A 6,009-nucleotide genomic window follows, 5' to 3' on the forward strand; every position below is an offset into this window, starting at 1 on the left:
AAGAGCAAGTTCCAGTGTGTACATCTGTTTTGACTGTGGAAATCTGGAAAAACAGTCTCCTAGTCCTATCAAAGCCAGTAAAAGACAAATCGAAAACGTGCTGCCATTACATTCCTTCTCTGCTTAAAAATTGAAGTGGTTACCTATCACCCACTGTGTTTAACTGAGACATCATGGCCTGGTTATCCAGGCTACTCTTAGAAGGTTTAACCCCTTTCCCTTCCCCTCAGACACCATACGCTCCGTATTGAGATGTGGAGATTTGGATGGGGAGGTAGAGTAAGGTGTGACAGAAGAGTGAAACCAAAATATTATTTTTCTGAGGATTTTTTGTCAGGAAATAACACATTTTTTCCCAATTTTTTTCTGCTTCTTTACAGGCTCTTACATCCAAAATATACAAAACATGATCATTTTCTGAGCAAACCAAGTCATACATAATGCATTTTTATGGGAACCTTGAATAAAGATATGGCAGACATGAATATCAAATGTGCAGATGAAAAAGCTGAGAGGAGAACTCACAATGGGCGAACAGGGAGCAAGAGAGCACCTGGCTGCTCTTGCAAAGCCAAAAAGATTCTGCTGGTAAAATTGTACCCCACAGTCCTGGAAAGTCATGCAAATGCAGTCACTAAACTACTGTTAGTTTTCTACATTATGTCAGGGAGAATGAGTGAGATACTAATAGCTGCAGATAGAGACAGATGGTTAATTTAGAACAGGTTAAAAAGGTCAATTATTTAATCTCTTAATGAATGAGAAGTTTTGTGAAGGTTGGGAGATACAGTAAGTAATCTGGTAATCAGGAATGTTTGGCATAAGGACTTCATATATCTGCAGGTATATCATACAACTAATAGTTTTATGCTGAGCAGTTATCCAGGGCACAAAATGTTAAAGATACAGGTGGCCTTGGAAATCATCAAGTCTTTTCCTTCATTCATAGGTTGACACCAAAGATGAGAAAGGCAATGTAACTTCAAAACTAAGATTATCACTCCTGATTCCTAGTTCCTTTTCGTCACACTGAGCAACTCATAAAGAAAAGGTCATAAAAGATGAAACTCATTTCCTATTTTGCCAGGATTCCTAAATTGGTAGAAAGCTCTATAACCTGTAAAATTCTATATAGATATAAGTTGTTATTCTTATCATTCATAATATCAAGGTTGGTTCTTGACCTCTTCCCACATAACGTTTTTATGAAACATCTGAAGGGCATTGATTTTCTGATAATAAGAATTTGGGGCAGCTGGTAAGTATATTTGGGTGGCTTGAGAAAAAAAGGCTAATCTAACATGATGAAATCAAGCCATACCAATATTAAGTCAGGCATTTAGTGTGAAAAGCCAATGGACTTGTAGAAAAAGTTATAAAGGAGTAGGCTAAATTGTCTAGGAAGTTGATCTTAGTCAATAGTTGCCAAAATAATAGTCTTCTGTTGTATCATTATGAAAATAGTATAGATAGTGCAAGTAAAGCAATAGTCCTACTGTCTTGGCCAACAACTAACATGTGCCACTGTGGCATTATGTCTGTTCCTGTCATTACCTTTTAAGAAAGAGCTTCATTTAATGGGCCTTTCAACTTGAAAAAGGAGCAACTGAAGAAGCAAAAGCCATGTCACTTCAGTAAGAAAAATTTATAAGTTTTCACTATTGCCTGAAGTGTACAAAGATGCACAGGTGGGAGAGAGTTTTATGCTCACTTTGTGATACTGCAGAGAGTAAAACAAGAACTATTAAGTGGACAATTCAGGGCAATGTGTGCTCTATCTAAGGAAAAACTTCCTAATAATCAGTCTTTTAAAATATAAATGGGATACCTCATGTGAGAGTAATTCCTCCACCATCTAACATTTCAGGAGAAACCACATGACCACCTTTCAGTGTCGTGGTAGAGAACATTTCTACCCAGGGAAGAAAAGGTCATGAAATGGGGTTCTAGGTCCCCTGTGTCTGCCAAATTCTATGATGCTTAGAGTAATAAAGTGCTTTGGTTTTAGACTTCTAGAGGCTAGTAAGAGAAATAAGTATTACACATGGTTCATCATTACCATATCTTTCCAAACCCCACACTCAAAACTCTTTAAAATTGTTCCCAGTGTTTCTTCACTCTCCCACAGAAATCATCCACTCTTTCCCATTATTAAACCCTTTGTCAACACTATTCTTTCTTGAATCAATCTATCCTAACCCTACCACATTCCAGCAACAGTCCTTGAAAATTTTCAAGCTAGGCTAATATTCTCCTTCTGTAATCACTGACTGCACTTCCAGCACTATTAATGTAGCCAATTCTAGCAGAGGTAAGTACAGTCGCTCAGATAGAGATTGTGGTGGGATGGCAAGGAACCAGGATCACTAAACCTTGCTAACTTTTCCAGATATTAATTAAGATTGAATTTAACATTTTTTCTGAGCTCCAAGTCCTCTACCAGATACCTTCTGCCATAGGTTGGAAAGGGAAATAAACAAAGGTAAGTGATCAGTCAGTGCTTCATCTTGATTAAAGGTTCTAACTCCATTATGATATTTTGATGAATATGACTAGACTATGGTTTGCTTGAGAAGAGTCTTTTTCCTAAGTAGAGGTAGATTTGGAAGATGTATACTAAAACAAGTAAGTGGTCTTATGACAATAGCATACTCAACAGGTGCTCAATGAGCTTACTATCACTGAGTCAGAACCGACTGGATGGTACTTAACAACAACAACAACAATGTGCCAGGGGCTATTCTAAGTACAGAAGTTACAGCAGTGAACAAGATAGACAATGTCCCTATTCTCAAACTCAAATCTAGTAAGAAGGAGAAGGTGGTGGTAGTGGTGGTTATGTGCCATGGAGTTGGTTCCAACTCATAACGACCCTGTACAGCGTTTCCCAGGCTGTAAATATTTACAGGAGCAGAAAGCCTCATCTTTCTTCTTCCAAACAGCTCGTAGTTTCAAACTGCTGACCTTGCAGTTTGCAGCCTGATTCATAACCACTAAAAAGGAAGGAAAAAAGCCCTACAGAAACTATCAGATGATAAAAAGATGCTACACACACACACACACACACACACACATACACAAGGAGCTCTGGTAGTGTAGTAGTTACGAATCGGGCTGCTAACCTTAAGGTCGGCAGTTCAAAACTACCAGCTGTTTCTGAGGGAGAAAGATGAGGCTTTCTGCTCCTGTAAAGATTTGCAGCCTTGGAAACCCTGTGCAGGGTCGCTATGGGTCGGAACCGACTCCACGGCACTTAACAACAACAAGAGCATGAACAGGTAAAATAGGGTGATATGATAAAAAAGAGATGACTAATTTAGATTTTGTGGATCTATGTCATTAACATTTATGTTAAGATAGGAAAAGGAAGGTGGAGCCTGCCATTATAAAATCAGGGTGAAAATTGTTCAAACAAGAAGCAACTAGTTTAAATGCCTCAAAATGGGAGCCAGTTTGGTATATTTGAGGAACAAAAACCAGACCAGTGTGACCATGTTGTTATTGTTATTAGGTGCTATTGAGTCGGTTCTGACTCATAGCAACCTTATATGGGGTTTCCGAGGAGTGGATGGTGAATTTGAACCATTGACTTTACAGTACAAACCAACCTTGCAATCTAGTGCTTTATCCTACAGTGCCACACCAGAACTCCTTTGCACAGAGAAAATGGGATAGAATGGTGACAATAATGTAGTCAGAAAGGGAAACAGGTTCAAAACCATATTGTTGTTGTTGTTGTTAAGTGCTGTTAAGGCGGTTCCGACCCATAGCGACCCTGTACAGGGTTTCCGAGGGTGTAAATCTTTACGGGAGTAGAAAGCCTCATCTTTCTCCCACGGAGCGGCTGGTAGTTTCGAACCGCTGACCTTAAGGTTCGCAGCCCGATTCGTAACCACTACGCTACCAGAGCTCCTTTCAAAACCATATAGAAAGATGAAAATCAAGATTAAACATCGGATGTTATTTTTAAAGAGATACATAGAAGAATATTTAAAAGAAGATCCAACATGATCAATACAAGTTTGTTATTAAGGATACTTTCTGAGGTTTGCTTTTAAACTTTATTATTGAAAGTTGAGAGCAGCCTTTACTCTAGGACTCAATTAACCTCACTAGGCAGACTTCCAAGGATTCTATTCATGATCTCTTCACTTCTGCTTTTTTCAAGCCTATTTTGAGACCTGAGAAATGTCTTGTCTGATGATTGTTGTTGTTGTTAAGTGGCTAATGGGTTTAAACAGCTGACTTTGTGGTTAGCAGTCCAGTGCTTATCTTGCAGCACCACTGGTGGTTATTTCTATGGTCCTGGGGATTCTTACCCCATGCACTCACAGACTGGAAGTCAATCAAACACTTAAAAGGACCCCTTGGAATATCTGTGGAGTTTTGAGTGCAACTTTCTTCTTTCCAGAACTCTGTCCTACAAGTTCTAGCTTCCTCACGTTCTACAGTCTCTGCTCTATATCCTCAACTCAGCAAGATCCCTGAACTTTATTTTGATTACTGTTCTCTACATTATATTCTGGAAAGTGCTTCCAAGCAATAATTGAGGGCCACCTAAAGATATTCTCTTAGGGATCACACTCCTGTGTCATCTATTGCCCAATGTCTTACAAAAGTTGTTTTATATATGTTATCTGTTTTTCTAGTTATTCATGTTGAGAGGACAATTACTCCTTTCTGATCAGAAATGGGAGTGTGGAAGTAGAAAGACTTTTAAGAACAAGATTCAGTAGTTGCACGCTGTCCATCTATTTACATTTCATTGTCAGAACTTGGTCATAGCAGTACCTAGCGATAGTGAAAACTGAATTATAAAGTCTAGCTCGGTGTTCTCAGCTGAAATGACATTACTATAGAGGAAGGGAGAAGTGTATATTGTTAGTTCCAGTCTTTTCAATTTTTCAATTATGTGCATCATGTTGGGTTGGTGTTTCTGATCCTTATAATCTAGAGGTCTGGCTGATAATCAATCAATAGGCAAAGGGAATAAATATGTGTTGAAGGACAAGGGACATTTAAACTTTTCTTTAACTCCTTTTAAACATAGTTTGCCTAACTTCTGGAATACATTATTATTCATCTTTCAAGCTTCTTTCTAAGTTTAATGATTTTCATGAATCAGAAAGCTTTTTGTAAATAAAAACTATACCAAGCACCTGTCCCTTCAAAAAACCAAACCCACTGCTGTTGAGTCAGTTCGGACCCATAGCAACAATATAAAACAGAGTAGAATTACCTCACAGGTTTCCTAGGCTGTAAATCGGTACAGAAGTAGAATGCCCCATCTTTTTCCCATACAGTAGTTGGTGGCTTTGAACTGCCAATCTTTTATTTAGCAAACCAACATTTTAACCACTGTGCTACCAGGTCTCCTAGTACAATATGACCATAAATTATATTCACCAATCTTTTTCTAATCCTTAAGCTTGTTTGTTTTGTTTTTCACCTATTACACTTTTGAAACACCTGGTACTTGTTCCTATAGTTTATTTCAGTTGTAATACTCATTTGCATAATTATTTGTTTCCAGGCTGTTTTTCCCAGTAGAATGCAAGATGTACAGGAGCTAAGGGAGTTGCTATTTCTCTTGTTCACAGCTGTACCCCCAGCCTATTGCACTGTGACTGACATTCATTAAGATCTCAAGGAGTATTTGTTAAGTGAAAGAATGGAAGAAGCATAAGATGAAATGTTATTATCTGACCTCTAAGGAGGACTCAAGACTTCTCTGCAGTGCCTACATTGGTTCCAAATAAAGGCCAGGGTTGAAGCTGCTTAGGTACTGGGATAAACAGGGTACCTTTTGATCAGAGTAGATAAAGAGGAAAAGTTATTACATGCATATAGCATGTTGTTGTTGTTGTTAGGTGCCATAGAGTCAGTACCGACTCATAGCGGACTTATGTACAACAGAATGAAACACTGCCCAATCCTGGGCCAACCTCACTACTGTTGCCATGCTTGAGTCCATCGATGCTGCCACTTGGCCAATCCATCTCATTGGGG

The 6,009-nt window shown here is 38.6% G+C and overlaps 1 pseudogene; it reads left to right on the forward strand.

Annotated features, from left to right (window-relative positions):
* Positions 1-480: 480 nt before the first annotated feature.
* Positions 481-6,009, forward strand: part of LOC102812422 — a 33,618-nt pseudogene continuing 28,089 nt past the window's right edge.

This window comes from Chrysochloris asiatica, unplaced genomic scaffold, assembly GCF_000296735.1.
Source record: "Chrysochloris asiatica unplaced genomic scaffold, ChrAsi1.0 scaffold00106, whole genome shotgun sequence".
Lineage (NCBI taxonomy): Eukaryota > Metazoa > Chordata > Mammalia > Afrosoricida > Chrysochloridae > Chrysochloris > Chrysochloris asiatica.